This window comes from Mya arenaria, chromosome 10 (assembly GCF_026914265.1).
Source record: "Mya arenaria isolate MELC-2E11 chromosome 10, ASM2691426v1".
In the NCBI taxonomy this organism is placed as follows: Eukaryota; Metazoa; Mollusca; class Bivalvia; order Myida; family Myidae; genus Mya; species Mya arenaria.
In genome coordinates this window covers 13,750,683-13,769,931 of record NC_069131.1, presented here as the reverse complement: position 1 = coordinate 13,769,931, position 19,249 = coordinate 13,750,683, and the positions used below count along the sequence as shown (strand labels likewise).

At 35.0% G+C, this 19,249-nt stretch overlaps 1 long non-coding RNA gene across 1 annotated transcript; it reads right to left on the bottom strand.

Annotated features, from left to right (window-relative positions):
- Positions 1 to 9,338: 9,338 nt before the first annotated feature.
- Positions 9,339 to 10,234, bottom strand: LOC128205594 (uncharacterized). The gene is made up of 3 exons (XR_008256290.1): positions 10,136 to 10,234; positions 9,690 to 9,817; positions 9,339 to 9,445 (listed from the first exon to the last, which is right to left on the bottom strand). It is a non-coding gene; the product is annotated as an uncharacterized LOC128205594 (long non-coding RNA).
- Positions 10,235 to 19,249: the final 9,015 nt, after the last annotated feature.

The following is a 19,249-nucleotide window of genomic DNA, read 5'->3' as shown; positions in this document are numbered from 1 at the left end:
GTGAGTCTTGAATTGAATCAAAAATCCCTCAAAATTTGTAATTGAATGATAACAGTTATGAAGAGGGATCTAAATCTTGTAGTTTTTATTAAACACACAGACAGGACTGTACATTATTAATATTATAAATGGTTGCCTTTGGTATTGATTTAAATGTGTGTTTTTAACAGGCATTCAGACATGTACTACATCCAGTAAACATCCTGTTATTGATATGCCCAAATGTGATAACATTTTGAAACATTATTCTGCCTTTTTGTTTTGCAAAAACCTGATCATTGTAACATTATGTACATTAATATATGACAATGCATGGTTTTTTGACTGATTATTTTAGAAAGTTGTTATGTTGGTACCAAATGCAGCTATTTTTACAATATGCCAGACATACGGTAAACATCTTATCAAGGTTTGGGAAAACACATGTCACACAGACCCTGGCATCCTCAAGCGTTCAGAGGTTAACTGTATTTGTTTGTAAAGCTAGATTCTGCAATTTTCAATTTTGATAATAAATCTACACATAGTTCATCTCAAGGCAGTTCAATGATTTGAGTTTGCGAAGTTCATCTCAAGGCAGTTCAATGATTTGAGTTTGCGAAGTTCATCTCAAGGCAGTTCAATGATTTGAGTTTGCGACGTTCATCTCAAGGCAGTTCAATGATTTGAGTTTGCGAAGTTCATCTCAAGGCAGTTCAATGATTTGAGTTTGCGACGTTCATCTCAAGGCAGTTCAATGATTTGAGTTTGCGAAGTTCATCTCAAGGCAGTTCAATGATTTGAGTTTGCGAAGTTCATCTCAAGGCAGTTCAATGATTTGAGTTTGTAAATCATTCAGATGTAATAACCCAGTCAAATTTGATTAAAATTGTTGAACAGATGTTTCCAGATGTGAAAGTCAGGTTAGGGTGCATGGCTGAGGATGGAAGGTATTTTTGTAAATTATTTCTTCATTTATGCATCAGTCAATTGTAACTATGGCCCCTCCAGTTACGGAAATAGTGGTGACTTACTTTCTGTAAAATCCCTGCCCTGTGGGTACAAACTGCAGGTAAAAGCCCCCACAAAAAGCTCAGCACCCTGGGGACATCCTAGGTAACAGTGTGTGTATACCATGTGATAAATTGTGTCAAAAATGCTACGTCGGAAGGCAATATTTTGAGTAGAAATAAGATTTTAAACAAAGATAACTTCTCTTTTTCTTCACTATTTTAAATGAAACATGGCACAGTCTACGCTGCTTACGGAGCCCGACCTTCGGACTTTGACCAGAATTTTGATTGCAAGTTTAGTGTCTTAAAACACTTTGACAAACCTTTTCACAATACAGAAGTCTGACTGAGCACTGTCAAAACCTTATTTTGGAAAAAAGGTTTGTCGAGGTGTTTGATGAAACTAATGACCTCATCAAATTTCATAAATAAACAAAACAGGGGCTCTTTAAGCGGCATAGAATACCCTTTGTATTTTTTAAAAGGTGTTGTAAATGAAAAGTTATCTTTGATTTAAGTCCTCATTTTAAGCAAATTTTGCCTTCTATGTAGCATATCATACCTAATTTTTCACATGGTATACACATACTGCCTTTTGCCACTATTTTCATTGCAAAAAGGAAAAAAAACGCATCCACTCAAGCCCACATAGAAAGTAAAAACACCATTCCGCTTGCTCTCCTTGCTATACTCCTGGACTATGGAGGATGGGGCTTGGTAACAATTGACTGGTGCATCACAAATGATAGATACTATCATTGGTGCAAATATATATAAAGCAATTAATACCAATAATATAAGATAACGATTATCAGTGTCTATCTCGCAGCACTAAGTTTCATTCTTTGATTATTTATTGGTCAAATAGCAAAAAAAAGAGCATAATTATCAGGTTCGAACTGAGCTCCAGCTTAAAGCAACTGTGCACCAGATGATCAATTGTCATTGGTATTAAAGTGTGCACAATGACCATAATCCTATCATGTATATTAAGGTTGCACACTCCTAATGAAAACCTCCACTTTCATATTTCATGCTTTAGCCTATGTTGTAAAGTTTCAAGCACAGGACTACAAATCTTTTGAGGGTTTCAAGGTAGCGGTTCAAATACATCCATAACCATGATATTTTTCTATTTTTTCTTACATATTTTGGCAAGAGGTTATTGGTTGTAGCATTATTATAAAGTGGTTGGGAAGTGTTGGAACATGCACAAAAAATGGGTAGAAATGGAATAGAAAATAGAAGCAAGTATGCACCAGTCAATTGTACCACCCCCCCCCCACCCGGTGAATGGGGTGGTTTTGTCTTCTTGCAAAATATAGCGGGAAATGGGCCTTGCCTAGGGTCCATTGGGTGTGGGGACATTTGGCAAGGATTTTACCATCAGTTAGTCCTCGCAGGGCAGGGAATTTACCCAGGGTTGGCTGGACCAAAAGGGGGTGTGGGCTGTGGTTACAGTTGACTGGTGCATAATACTCTGTCAGTGAATTCTTAAACAGTCCCCGTCTCGTTAAGAAAAAAAACAAGGACGCCTAGTAAGTTCAGGTTTGAATCTCACCTTATCTGATATTTTTTGAAAATATGAGTTTGTCTGTGCCATTTCTTCAATATTTGTGAATTTCAATTGCTGCTTTTTTAATTCATTTCTTGTAAATTACTTAAATTTATATCTCAAAGCTGCATCTTAACAACTGTGTATTATAATGCTACAAAAAATTACCTTTTACCAGCACATTGTATTACAAGTTCTGCCTTTTCATAGAAAACGGGTGTATGGGGAGCATCTATTGCTTCCAGCGATATTCTTGTTAACCCTTGACAAGCTAACATAAAGCTGTTTGTTTCACAGCCTTTCAAATAAAAGGCAAGCTTATTTAGGCATTTGAGGACAGCGAAACTACAAACTACCCTAATTAGGTAATCATAATACCTTGGGCAGTTATCATTATAATAAGTAAAGTCAGTACATCATATAATTATGGGCGTTCTGTTCCTATCCCTTAAATGTATATATGAGGAAGGAATAAACTGTCCAGCATTATTCAGTTCTAACGTCCTCACTGTTAAGGTTTTGCTAGATTAACAATGGTTAAAATGTTCGATTTTACACATATGTTTTCTAGTCACTTAAATCTACATATCATGGCTGACTGGTGCATAACTTAAATTGTAGTAGAATTAAACCTCGGTAAGCAATAAAGCGTTTGACGCATTGTATATATTTAAGTTTACACTTAGGCCTCACACTATGTTCCAGTCTGTGTGTACTTTCAGGACCAGTGGTCAACCACCTTGGAGCAGGGCCTCACTTTGAGAAAGCCACCCATGCCTGGTTCCACAGGTCACTTTCCTTTTCCTATGGAGCTCGTCCTTTTAAAGAGCAGCCCACTGATCAATGTTGGCCAGGAACACATCTTCCCAGCCATTCAGACAGACAGAGACCCCTGATTCAAGACAGGGTTTTAACAAGTGCGTTGAAAATGACATTGCCTTCATTGATAGTGACAATGTAAAACTCCAGATGTGTCTGTGTTACCATCACGGAATTCTGACAGCATCACCCCCTGATATTGATGTTTTATTTAATTATACATCTATTCCTGTTATTGACCTTCACCACCAGTCTTGAGTTAAATTTTCTTAGATTTGACTGAAATTATTTTCACAGTCCTATGCATATGTACCAGGGACCTACTGAAATTCAGCAGTGCAAATCATTATTTGTGTATGTTAGTTACTGTAAATACTGACAAACTTTGGGCCCAGACTCTTGACCATCACAAATTAGGGTCATTGTTGATCTAATCTTGTTTCAGCCTTGGTGATTTCTATTCACTCTTTTAAGCAATGGGAAACACAGTTTAGTGTTGTTAAATTTTAGAACACAACATTAAAGCTGCACTCTACATATTGACAGTTTTGACATTATTTTTCATTTTTTTTGTCTCAGAACCAGCATTCAATTAAGTCATTTAAGATAAAACAATAGAAAGGATCTCAATTTTTTTAAAAAAAAAACAGCTAAAATTTTCCTAAAGCATAAGTAACACTCTAGCCGTAAAAGATCAATTTCCAAATTTAAATTTAGAAAATATCTAAACTTTGGTCAGATGTCTTAAACACTGCTTTCCAGACTTTTACGCCAAAAATGCCTCATCTTAGTCATTTTTCTAAAACAAAATGTCAAATTTGTCAGTCAGTGGTAGAGAAATGTACTCTGGAGGCCAACAAAAAACGTTCTTTTGGAAATAATTATTTCTTTGAATTTAAACAAGAACAACAGTCACAGAAACATGACATTTCTGCTCAGTCAAGCTAGTGAATTGTAATTTAATATTGGTCAAAAGGCATCCTTGAAGATGCTTTCTGCTAGTTTCATGAGCCCCCTGTTCTTTATATAATAAACACCGCACTGACCTCCAGATAATACATTTTGAGGAAAAACTAAAGATTTGGTCCATACGCGTAGGACTGTTCAGTTCTGTTCTATATTTGTTACTTTTTTTCAACATTTTAACGTTAAAATTTGACTTATCTTTCTTTTTATGCCCCCCTTCGAAGAAGAGGGGTATATTGCTTTGCACATGTCGGTTGGTAGGTCGGTCCGTTGGTAGACCAAAGCTGGTCCGAGTGATAACCCAACAATTCCTGGACATATGGTCATCAAACTTGACATGAAGGTTGGGCCTGACCAGTAGATGACCGCTATTGATTTTAGGGCTCATCGGGTCAAAGGTCAAGGTCACAGTGACCTTTAATGGTAAAATAATTTTAAAGCTTGTCCGAGTGATAACTCAACAATGCCTGCACCCATGGCCCTCATACTTGATTGGCCTGACCAGTAGATGACCCTTTATGATTTTAGGGGTCATCGGGTCAAAGGTCAAGGTCACAGTGACCTTGAACAAAAAAAGCTTGTCTGTGTGATAACTTGTCAATGCCTGCACCCATGGCTCTCAAACTCGACATTTAGATTTTTGGTGACTAGCTGATGACTCCTATGGATTTTGATGTCATAGAGTCTAAGGACATGGTCATAACACACTCTATCCTCACACTTTGAAAATCTTCCCTCGCATTAATGGGAAGACATATTGTTTTTGCCCAGTCCGTCCGTCCCACTTCGTTTCTGCTCAGTAAATAAAGAACGCTTACACCCAGGAACTTAATACTTGGTATGCTAGTTGGTCATGACTAGTAGATGACCCTAATAGATTTTGAGATCACTAGGTCAAGGTCGCCGTGACCTTGAGGTGAAGAAACTGTTTCCAATCAATTACTGAAATCCTTTGGGTCTAGGAACTTCATACTTGGTATGCTAGTTGTTCATGAAAAGTAGATGACCCCTATTGATTTTGAGATCAAAACGTCAAAGATCAAGGTTACGTTCAGGTAAAAAACAGTATGTTGGCGGTGCTTAAAAATGGTTTCTGCTCAATCACTTAAGAACGCTTGTACCCAGGAACTTCATATTTAGTATGCTAGTTGGTCATGACTTGTAGATGACTCCTATTGATATTGAGATCAGTAAGTCAAAGGTTAAGGTCACCGTGACCTTGAGGGGAAGAAACAGTTTTCGCTCATTAACTAAAGAACGCTTGCACCCTGGAACTACATACTTGGTATGCTAGTTGTTCATGGCTAGTAGATGAACCCTATTGATTTTGAGATCATTAAGTCAAAGGTCAAGGTCGAATTGACCTTGAGGGGAAGAAACGGTTTTGCTCGTTAACTAAAGAACGCTTGCACCCAGGAACTTCATTCTTGGTATGCAAGTTGGTCATGACTAGTAGATGACTCCTATTGATTTGGTGATCAGTCTGTCAGTGAGTCAGTCAGCCGGTCAGTCTGTTTGTCTCACTGCGTTTTGGCTCAATAAATAAAGAACGCTTGCACCCAGAAACTTCATACTTGGTATGCTGGTTGGTCATGACTAGTAGATGACCCCCTATTGATTTTGAGATCAGTAGGTCAAAAATCAAGGTCGCAGTAGATATTCACTATTTAATGCGGTGAATAAACCAAACTTCACTGTTTTTGTTCGTCTCCAGTCCAAAATTACAAATTTCATGCATTTGTTAATTAAATACTTTTAATTAATTTGGCACTGTTTCTTTACGAAGTATGATTACGGGCTTTTTTCCTTATATAAAGTAAATGTTTTCGGCAAATTGCTCTAAACTGCTCTAATCCCAGCCAACGTAGTCTTAAGAAAGACACTTTCTACCATGTGGGAAGAGTTCTGGGTTCAAATCCCAGCTGTGGCTTACTAGAATTGCAGATTGTGGCACACACAAAAAACAGTCTTTCTCTTGTAATAATAGCCAGACAATTTTCTAAGTTGCTTTGATATATATTATTTACTGCACTTCGATTATGACAATTTTACGGTATTTTGACATAATGATCATTCATTCACCAACACAATTGGTCTCATTTTGAATGTAAACTCTGAATGAAGTAATGGATATATTTTTTAACCTCTGCTGAGCCAAACCTCATTTAATAATAATTTTATTTATGAAGAAAAAAGGAATGGATGCCTTAATGTGACTCACTCATGGTTTGTAAAATCCATTTGTTTTAACTCACAAAATTAAGTGTGGCAAATCATAAAAGTGTTAAAACAAAAATACCAACAGCTGGAAACCCTCAGCAAATGTTGATATTTCCTCAAATATCGTCTTTGAAGACCACAATTTCCATCAGTGTTTTTAACGGGATTGAAAATTAAAAACAGCTGTTAATGTATTCTTAACAGGTAAACATATCCACCACTTTTGTTTAAGTCCCGATGGCCGTGTGGATTAGCCGGCTTTCTAATTTTTTCTAGACTTGACCGGTGTGGGTTAGAACCCCACTGAAAACAAGATAACTTTTATGATATAAATGTATTTTTTTCTGCAATTTCGATATTATACAGTAAAATTATGATAAAATACGGTTTGTGTTTTCAAATGCTCTACCAGGAAAACTTATTTTTGGTCCAAAATCATGAGCGAGTCACTTGAAGGTTGATCTAAACCAAAGGTGTTTTCAATGTTCTGCACAAAGAGCTGGCTGTCACTTGGAATCAAACCCAGCTTTCACCCTTCAAGATGATGCTTTCTACCCCTGACTACAGTGGCTAAAAAGTTTGCAATTTTGAGCAACTCTTCATGTGATTTCTTGCAATTTGCTTTGTGTCTTTATGTTGATATTATTTCAAATAAATATACTTAAAATGCTGTATATAACCATGATCTTGAAGTAAAATTTATGAGTGTTTTGTTTTTGTAGTTCCTTGTTATGTCTAAATTTGTTTTAAGACAATCACAATATGCATGAATTATTATGAAAAGTGAGTTTAAAATTAAAAAAAAATCAACAAATAAGCTGTTCACGACCTGTTTAAAAGAGCACCTGCATTATTTTATCCAACTTTAATAAAAGACTGATACTTGAAAACAAGCACTATTTTTCTGTATTAAAACATCCGGAACTAAATTACATACATTAAAACATAAACGAGAGAGGGGCAGATATTTTTTGTCATAAGATTATTTATATATGTAACTTTACAAATCAAGAGTTAAATTTCAATTTCAGGCTAAATGCAACACATACTGAAAGTTTGACAAGAGTTTAATACTTGAAGAATGAGACAAGTCTTAGAACATGACTTTCGTGGTATTATCAGCTCCATTATTCGAAGAATAAGTGGTCTTTATTACTCGCCCCATCATCGGTGTCTGGTTAGAGCTTAGGGGGGATTGGCATTCTCAATTAAAACTCCAATACTCTTCATTCAATTCACTTAATTAATACTCCAGGATCATCGCGGAAATTAAGTTACATAACTTCATCTTAACCTCAATATAAATTATGGCCCCTTATTAACTTTTGGAAGTTAAGTAAAAGTTTTAGTGCAGGTTAAAGTTTTAGGGCAAGTTGGGATCTTTATCAATAATTTCTATACAATTTATTCAATTGACTTAATACTTCCCACAATCAATGATGACCATGTATACATCTTACAATTAGGTATAAGATCTGCATTTTAACCATTAACACAAATTATGGCCCTTTATTGCCTTCATCATTGTTTTGGCTGGCCGATGACGGGTGGCATCAAACTTTTCTATGGTATCGAATATTTTTTGAAAGATTTGACATATAGTGATCAAACTTGGTATATTGGAAGAAGTTTTCCTCGTAACTTTCAATGATGTCTATGAAACTAAACTACAAAACTGGCAAGCCTACTGTTTGAATACTTTTTAAGCAAAATATAAAAACAAATCAACTTTTACAGTCAATTTAGTTTTGAACAATGGATTCAACGTTAAGTAAAATTCATATGCTTCAACTTGACAGATTTGTGCTCTGGGTCCATTATTATGCATTGTTTACAGAACAGTTCAGTTTTATAATATATGTAGAAGGTGGATATTTTACAATTAACACTTCTCGGGGTTCTTCAGTTTATATTTTGGTGAAAAACCTATAAACATATGTTTAAATGCAGCACAAGACAAATGTTAAAACTTAAATAAAAGACATAATACAGAGTACAAAAAACGCCCGTGTAATGGAACAAAATATAAAGAAATGCAAATGTGTTTAATTATTTAGATATTATCTAATACAAAAAATAATCTTTACCGTAACTATGTAATTATATATAACAACTCACCAGGATATGAGACAATATAATATACTTAAAATTTTAAACAGTTACATGATAAACTGAGTGTTACTTAACACACTGAAAGTACTGCCTAACTTTGCAGTTTGAAGTTCAGATACTGAATTAGAGGAAAAATAGAAAGTTAGTCTAGTGCGGTGAAGATACAAATATCAACCAATGAAATTTTAAATTAAATATATAAAATCTGTTTAAGACATCACCCCATACAGAACATTGTTCATACATGAAGATTACTTGGACAGCACAAGTGACAAAAACAAAAGACTGCTGGGGTGAAAGTGACCTGTCTACATATAGAAATAGTGATCTTTTTTGTTTATAAACATTTAAACACCACTTAATGCCATACTGAACGTCTCCAGGTCAATTGGTGCAGAAGTGGAATGGTAAAAAATCATAAAAACTTCAAGATTCATGATCACTGCTAGTACTTTTATATTCATATGTAAGATGACTACATGCTATAGTAAGTGTAGAAAAACATCATAATGGCAAATTTGATTTTTTTTTCAATTTAGTAAAAAAATTACTGCTATAATTGAATTGGCATAAATGGAATTGAACAGTATATTCTCATATTCTGTGTGTTGCTTTATTATAAATGATATGCTGTAAATTTCACTATTATGAATCATTTTCACACACACAAGTCCTACAGAGATGACTGGCATCTTCATTCATCTGAAATATTGGATCCAAAGCTGCATATCCTGGTTGTAGATTGCATGACCCATGCTGCAGCTTCTTTGCACATAATAATCTGCAAACAAGTGTAAAAAGATACAAAGTATTACAAAGAATAATGCAATAAACTTCTACTGTTTTAGTATGAAAACAGTCTGTACACACTAATTTGAGGCATACAACTGAACTCTATATTTTGTAGTTATATATATAACATTTAGGAAAGTTTGCAATAAGTTTTAACAATAAGGTCTTCTAATTGGGTGCACAGAAGGATTTTGAAGGAGTCAAAACTGGACATGCTTAGTATTACTACTTACTTAGAAAAGGTATTCCTTTCTGGAAAACACTTGCCAGGAGACAGTTTGGAATTCCGGACAGGATCACATTTTGACCAGCACAGGTTTTGTCCTTGAATGTCCCACAAGAGCTTCTTCAGCAATGTTGGCTATAGAAATAAACAATAAATAGTGTTTTTAAAGCATTTTGAGTGTTTTTGTGAAAAACACTCAAATCTTAGTGTAACTGGCACATTTCTTTTTCACTTTGCCTTGAGAAATTTCAAGTTATATAATAAATGAATGAATATGTATGAATAATTGAATATTTGTGCTAAAAATTGTCAATATTCAGGACACCATCATGAAAAATGTTAAACAGCTTACGCAGTGACTGGATTTTGTCTGAAATTCCCATATAATTGATGTTGAACAAAAAGAAAATTATTAAAAACAAATAATTAATTATATCTTAGACTTTGAAATACCTGATAGAAAAGTTGTCTTTGTGGTTCAGCTGAGGTAATGTATTGTTTCGAATTCATAACCATTCCAGAAATAATTTCTTATGGCATCCTCAATTTCTGAATAAAAAATGAAAGATTAATTATCTATAAATCTTCTGATTATGTACACCTTGTACTAAGAGTGTTCAAAAATGCATGAGCAACCCTAAACAGATAATTGATAATGTTTTTCATAGTTGGCACAACAGGGAACCAGGGTGGATGCAGGATTTGATGTTAGAGGGGCCCGGGAATAACTTATGGGCGTTAGCTTTTGACATGCACACTCCTTCAGAACTGAACTTTAATTTGGTTTTAAAGCTGCACTTTCACAGATTTACCATTTTTACAACTTTTTTTTATTTTTTGTCTTGAATACAGCAATTATTTGCATAAATATCTGCAAACCAATAATATAAGATGGCTGACAAAAAATCAGATCGTAGATTTTCATATTTCTGTAAGAAAAATTAATATTTTATGGCCTCAACTAATGGTTTAAGAAAAATGCATAAAAAAATCAATTTTTGAACTGAAATATAAAATTCTGCGATCTAAATTTTTGTCAGCAGTTTTATTCAACTGGTTTCCATGGCTTTTCGCAAAAATTGGCTGGTTCCAAGACAAAAATAAAAAGTTGTCAAAACGTACAACCTGTGAGAGTGCGGTGTCAGTACGGGTGTTTTGAGGTACTCTACCAAAAAACAATCCTCCTCCACCCCTGGATCAGCTAGAGCATACAACCTGGTTCCTAATTAATCATAAAACATGTATACTTGTGACATTAAATAGATATACATGTAAAGGAGTCAGAAAATAAGTTTTGTAAACACAAAATTCTGATCAATATGTGCATTACTTTTAATTTGTAATTATACTTTCATATATTAAGGAGAATTTTTTTTGTCTCTGTTAGTGATAAATGCAACTACAAGCGGGTCCAAGTATACTTTAGATATCAATATATGAGAGAAAAATTAATGAAATAAACAAAAATGCACCGTTTTTGATAAGAAATTAGTGAGATAATTATCATATATTTTTTTTGGAGTAACCCCCCCCCCCAAAAAAAAACACAGCACTTTAAACCAAATCAATTTCAATTCTGAGGGAGGGGCTCAAGTTTAAAAGTAGCAACCCTGAGAGTTGCCCATCTAATGTTGAATCCTTGATCCACCCTGGCAACTGCTTGTGAAAGAGATGTGTTTCTTGCAAGCAACATGTTCCCTGTAAGCACCATATTGATAAAGTTACAGCCAGGTTACACAAAGTATGAACAGACAGATCGAGAGTGCAATTTTCATTTGCCCCTGGGAATGGGAGCATAACATGTGTGGATCCAGGATTCGACTTTAAAAGGGGCGTAACCTAAAGGCATAACCTTTTGACTTGCGCCCCTCCCTGAGAACCGAAATTTATTTGGTTAAAATTAGTGGTAGGGGGGTTTGGGGGCCCCCCTTGAAAAAAAATCAACAATATCCAATCTGAAATGGAGCAATTTTGGCATATTTTATTACCTTATTTCTCCTTTATTAAAATAAAAAAATACACTTGGACAACTTTAGATTTTGGGGGGGGGGGGGCCTATAAGTAAAGAGATTTAAAGCTGCACTCTCACAGATTTACTGTTTTGACAGCATTTATTACTTTTTGTTTTCAAATTAGCCTTTTTTAGTGTAAATATCTGTAAACAAGTGTTATAAAACTGCTGACAAATGATCAGATCGCAGATTTACATATCTCTGTTTGAAACTTAGCATTTAATGGTCAAAAGCTTTACTAACAGATTAAGAAAATGCAAAAACATTAATATTTTAACTTAAAGCTGCACTCTCACAGATTAAACGTTTTGACAAATTTTTATTTTTTTACTTGAAACGAGCAATTTGTTTGCGAAAATGCATGGAAACTAGTTGTATATGTCTGCTGACAAAAATAAGATGGCAGATTTCTATAATTCAGTTCAAAAATTGATGTTTTATGCATTTTTCTTTAACCGTTATGCACCTGTCAACCAGTCAATTGTAACCCCCCCCCCCCCCCCCCTCAGGTCCAGGGGTATACCGGGGATGGCCGGGGAAATGTGCTGTGTTTTTACCTTTCAGGTGGCCCCGCAGTGTCGGGTGAATGCAGTGGTTTTCTCTTCGCTTTAAATATAGCGGGGAATGGGTCCTATCTAGGGTCCCTGGGGTGCGGGGGCATTTAGCTACAATAATGAGCGATCAGGGATACTTTTTATCATTTTGACATTTCATGTGTATCCCTGTCTCGAGTCTGCCATAGTCTAAAAATCGTCAAAAGACTCGTTGACAGCCATTTAGGTGGAGAGGATTTTACCATCTGTTTGTCCCTGCGGGACGGGCACTTTAGCCGGGGTTGGCTTGACCGAAATTCAAAGTCCCCGCCTGTCCCTGGACCTGGGGCATTAGTAACAGTTTAAGCCATAAAACATTAATTTTCTAACGGAAATATGAAAATGTGTGATCAGATTTTGTCAGCATTTTTCCATCATTTGTTTGCAGATATTTACGCAAAAATTTCTTTTTCAAAGACTAAAAATTAAAAAAAAAGATGTAAAAACGGTTTATTATTGAGACTGAGAGTGCAGCTTTATATCTGCGATCTGATATTTGTTAGCAGTCTTATATCACTGGTTTCCATGCATATTCGCACAAATTGGCTCGTTCAATGACAAAATATTTAGATCTATATAAAAAAAAGTTGTCAAAACGTTTAATCTGTGAGAGTGCTGCTTTAAATAACGTGAAACAAAACCTTTATTCAAGAAACGAAGGTTCAGCTTCTTTTAATAACTGATTCTTAACTTGAATTAAGCAAAATTATTCTTTACCTGGTGGCGGCTGACTAATTCCTTCTTGTGACAACCTGGGACCATTAAAACATCGATAGTGATCTAATAATTACACGATGCTTCTGCTCCTTTTAATCCTATTTTCACTGCCATTTAATAAATAAATCCCCTTTGTTTATGGTCAAAATGCGCATGCGTAGTGACACACATCCGTTAGATTGCCGCCAAAGTAACAACTGCGGATTTTGTCCAACTTAATCTCATAACTGCGGGTTTACAACAATGATGACAAGGTCAGTTTTTTAAGCGCGGAGAATCTATTTTCATAATTGTGAGTGAGTCTGCTAAGTGCGGACTTGCGGGATTGTTTTATCCACATCCGTTACACTTTATAACTGCGGGTTTTGCTAAGTGCGGACTTGCGGGACCTATGGCGTTGCAATCTCGCAAGTCCGCACTTAGCAAACTGCGGTATTGCTTACTGCGGGATTCGTAAGTGCGGCGCAACTAGCGATTTGCTATGTGCGGGATTGCGGAGCTTGTAACTGCGGCATGGTATACTGTTTTAGTAACTGCGGGCTAGCTAAGTGCGGACTTGCGGAACTGCGGAAACGCGGAGGTGCGCACCTGCGAGAAATTGCTATGAAAATACCATCGGGACTTATGGCTTTCCATAGCTTTTCGTTGTTTTCGTGGAAAATTTCTCCTTGTGGTTAATATATATATTCATTATTAAGGATCCACTTTCGGCTAAACTATGTTAACCATTCACTCTGTAAGGCTTTATTTCCGAAGTATCGTCTTAAAATATTATTGAACGACAACTAACGAATCTGATGCTTTTGAATGTGGAAAACAAGATATTAAAATTTAAGTGCCGTTTCTTCGAAAAGACAGCGTTCAGTTACAAATGTCCTGAGTTTAACTAACATAACCGTAAAGTGAATAACGAAACAATGACACTAAGGTACTTTCAACCAACGACTTAATAATTCTTGAAACAAGGCCCATATGGCCAGGTCAATTGAAATTACAGGGAATAGTCTAGAAATAAAATTTAGTCTTAATTTATAGCAACCATAAGGACATGTGACATTCTGCAGTCGATTGTATAAAGCTGATTAACTATGTGGTTAGGATAAAGTTGGCCTAAATATTTACTGATTGGTCAATAGATATTCAATATATATTATTAACCAATCAAAGCGTTGTGATATGCAAACTAGCCAGACGATAAGATACGTATAAATGTTCGAAGTGGCTGGTGAATAGCAATGGGGACAAGTCAACATATACTCAAGATTGTATGTATCCTTCCCTTTTAACAAACAAAAAAGAGCAGAATTGTCAAAATAAAAAAACAGCTAATCAAAACCACTTTTGACGAGTTTTCAAGGTTGCAGTGTTGACGCCTTACAGAAGTTCTCTAAAAGTTTAATATCATTTAAATGCCACATTCATCTAGTTTTGCTGAAGATGTCGTATGGGATAACATCTATTTGCAAATGCCACAAAAAATGTTTGAACATATTTTGATGATCCAGAACTGAAATAATATATCATATAATATAAATGGTAAACAGTATTGCGTTGTGTCATTTCGTTTCGCTTATAAGCTTTACAGCATTTTGCGGAAATACGGTATTCATTTAGTTTTAGAGAGCTGCTCTTTAATTTATTCAATAATAATTATCTCATTCGCTAACATTCAGCTAGCGTTTCAACTTACAGTAACGTCAACTGAGTGATAATTAGAGAATGACTGGACTAGTTCAGCTGTTGTTATTGGTCAGCACGACCCTTGCCTCGGAGCCATCCTTTCCCGCGTGCTCGAAATATGACTACGACGAAAAGGTGCTCGAGAAAATGGTCCGTATGGAATTCTCTTTTGAAATATTAGTCGAAAAGGTGGAGCAGAATTGGAAAAATATCAAAGATGAGAAAGAACGTTTGCACGCGGTCAATGATGTCATGAAGGACCAGCAGGAGCAAGCAGAACGTAGACTTGTTTCTCTCATGGAAGAAGTTAAGAAAAACCAGTCCAGAACGCTTGAGAAGGTTGTGATTGATTCTAACAACAGATTAGAACAAATGAATGCCGCCTTCAATAAAATACAAGGTTAGTTCCATAATGACGGGGTATTTTTTGATTTTTGCGCAATTTTAATTTTATTTCATAGAATGGTATGCACACGTCTAAACATAGAATGAATTAAGTTTTTATATATATATATATATATATATATATATATATATATATATATATATATATATAGGATATTTGTTTGTTGTTTTTTTGTTTTGAAAGATTGCAATATATTTCCCCTCATGAACTCCAAAGTCAGTATTTCTGTAGTTGCTACAACACTCGTAAAATATAACTTTTGGTACTCCCTTGTTAAAAGTATATGTGATCTTACACTAAAACATACCATTATGCTGAACGCAAAAATAAAGTCATTTTGGAAATGTCGTTAAATTGTTTCCTAGCCCATTATGCAACGACGTTTGATATGGACGTGAAAGCGGGCATTTTACTGACCTTTCCAAGGCGGTACCTAACAATTCATGATAAACATACCAATTATATATATATATATATATAATTGGTATGTTTATCATGAATTGTTATATATATAGTATTTATACACTGTACTGTTTGTAGAGTTGTGTGCTGTTCTGTGTTTCTTGTTTGTGAATTTGTGTTCTATGTCTTTGGCGTTGCCCATTGCCACTAAACCGGGTTTATGTTTAAACTTTTTGCTACTGAGCATGTTTCTGTAGCTTTTTGCATACATATTAAAGTTCAAAACTGAAAACAATTTGTGAAATCATTTCACTGAAATATCTCTCTAAACCACAAGAAAGCCATGAATAAAAGTGTTGTATTCTTATTCATACGCGTTATTATGAAATGGTTTAAAGCTGCACTCTCAATATATATTCATAACATACGACGTATTCCATCCATAAACAGTAGTATCTAGTACAAGGTTAGTAATCTCTGCCCACAAGAAACAGTTCTAGAACAAAAACAGTTTCCTGACTCAGCAACTTTCATCCATCTTCCAACCATTTCTGGTTAGGTGGAAAGAAGATTAGGACTAACCTGTAAGATCTGAGCTCCGAAAGTAATTAACACCCACACGGGATTAAGTATAAAATGACCACTCTCAAGCCAGAATTTTTCTGATTATCTTACAGGTAAGAGTACAATTTATTATTTTAGGAGTATAATTTATTATTTTAATTAGATTCTTTTTCATAAATTGTTTAAGTCTTTCTTATGAAAATGTACTGAGTTGTATATTGAATAAAGGTAAAACGAATTATTTTATCAACATGTTTAGTATTTTATTTGAATTTCTGTTTGCTCTCATGTTTCTTGAACTAGTATAATTATATAAATTCCTTAATTGTATTGATATGGTTTAGAAAAAAAAATCATTTATATTTATTCTAGTCACGATAATTATTTTTGTTACAATTTGCTATGATAAAAATTGTATCATGTGTATGCTTTTAATCAAATTTGTTATTTCATTGTATTAATTTTTTATCACAAATTGTGACCTAATAAGACCTGTCTAATAATGAGTTTTTTCTGGTTATCTAAATGTTTTGTCTTCTGGTCGTGTTTCTAATTGAGAGACAAAACCTGGTACCTCTCAATGAAAATTGAAAAATGAATTTGAGTTTCTCTTTCCCTAGTTGGTACGAACACCAATCGTAACAACACCAATCCGTAACACTTCTTTCGCAAAAGAAATCCATGCATAAGCGTTATTATGAAATGCTTTTTTATATTTTTCCTTCAAATTGAATAGGCGAAAAACTGTTAAACCAAAACTTTCACGAATGACAATTTTCTTGAAAAATGTGGTCACACTTTTGTATTTAATCACCTGAGATTAAAAAATGTTTGCTGCCATATATAATTTTCTATCGACGTAATTCGTTTGCCGTCATAAGATTAGATAGTGTATAACGTTAACGTTTCTTCAATTAAGAAATTTGCTCTATTTACTTGATAAAATTCGTTTGCCGCAAAAAGAAGTGTCGTGATTAGATTAGTGCATGACGTTGACGTTACTTTCTTTCAGGAATTTGTATTTACTTGATAAACCTAAGGAGTTATACCGATACATTAAAAACAATGTATAAAGTATTACCTTAACATCGAATGCACACATGCACCATACACAATGTAACATGCAACGTGCACCGAGGAGCCATGTACAATGCATCATGCATTTCGCACAAGTACTTTTACACCAATTCACCACACCCATACATTAAACACAGTGCACCATACATCAGTCACGCACCATGTCACATGAGCCATGCACCATGCCATGATTTATTCACCGTACACCATACACAATGTTTCATGCAAAATGCACTATGTACCATAAGCCCATAAAACATGCATCACGCACCATACACCATGTACCATGTACCACTAGCAAAGCACCATACAACCAAACATTATTCACCACAAAATGCATCACACACCATGTTCCATACAACATACGCCATGCACCACGCACCATATATAATGCGCCACACCATTGAACATGCACCATACACTATACACCATATATCACCGTGTACCATGCCAAATAAAATGCACCATGCACTATACTTAACTTAAACCGCCAACACAGCTTGAAGTGGATATATTTTACATTTAAGGAGAAATAGGCCACATGTCCAGAGATATAAATCTCGGTTATAAAAAAGTGAATGGCAATCATGATTTCAAAGAATAATGCAAAGAAATGCTTTTGTAGGAAATAATGGCCCTTCGAGAACGTGCTTTTATAAATGTGCATGTATTTATAACTTTGCAACTGCCGATCAAATGATACAAGTATAACCAAAGTGTTTGTGAAGTGTTCTTTTCAACATTCGTAATCAACCCTAGGTCATCATCATCGGATAAAAAGTAAACTATATCGCTATCATTTACTTTCGTCTTTTTTGAAATGATCACAAGTTTACATTTACATTTATTATTTTAACTTGCAATAAACAATTGAACATTTTGTTTCAGACCAAATCGCTTCTCCACTGGTTTCCTTCCACACCCGCTCTCCACATACCAACAGCCTGTCAACAGGTGAGGTGATCGTGTACAAGACAACGGAGACCAACCAGGATAACGGCTACAGTGTCACCACGGGCAAGTTCTCCACTCCAGAACGGGGCCTCTTGTTGTTCTTCATGCATACATGTGCGCCTCCAAAGAAATATGCTTATCTCCAGATGGTGAAGAAAGGCTCAGTTCTCATGACAAGTGTACAGCATGACAGTGACGATTATTCCTGTTCTAGTTGTCAGGTGTTTGGACAGCTTGAAGTCGGAGAAACTGTCTGGGTACAATGTTCCGCTGGGGGCTCGGACAAACAACTGTATGAGTATCCTTCTTACCGTTGGACCAGCTTTGGTGGTACTCTCATTCACAACTGATGTGCTAAGGTTGTTGACACTGAACACCCTAAAGAGAGAGTATATTCAATGCAAATGAACATAAAATTCGGAGGGTTTAATTAGTTATTTTAAAAACAGAAATAATAACATTATTTCAGTATTTGTTTGCTTCTATTTATATCGTTATATAACAATTGTTAGATATCGTCTGTGTACCTCGCCAACATGCTCTGTCAAGTTTATGTTCTAATGAAACTGAGAACACATATGTTAAAATCAAATATTTGTTTGTGTTATAACTACGGACGCTGTATACTCGTGTTGTATTCTTTGCCGACTCAAATAACCCTTTATTTCTTTTTATGGTCAGTAACGCATTAACCGTTTTCCTTCAATCCGTTGTTTTATAACCAGTGTCAGGAGTATGGTGAATTTGTGAATATATTTCACTTATATTCATACTGATCAAGCAGCGTTAAATATATAAGTGATGACGTCAGTAGTGCGTGTACTGTTTTCCTTCTGTTGTTGCAATACCATTTTTAGGGTAAAACTACTTGATACGCACACTTATAAATCAGTGTTGAATATAAAAGTCGTTTTTTACCTTTACTTTAGATTTTAAACTTTAAATTGTGTATCTGTACGTATTAACAGAAACGAATAATAATTTCTCCAGATATGAGCGAGATAAATTCAAAATTGTCAATTGTTCAATTGTCAAAGCAAATGTATATTTGGTACTTATAAGCACAATTAAAAATCAGTGTTCAATATTAAAGTCGTATAGTACCTTAAGATTTTAAACTTGAAATTGTGTATCTTTATGTATTAACAGAAAGCAAACAAAA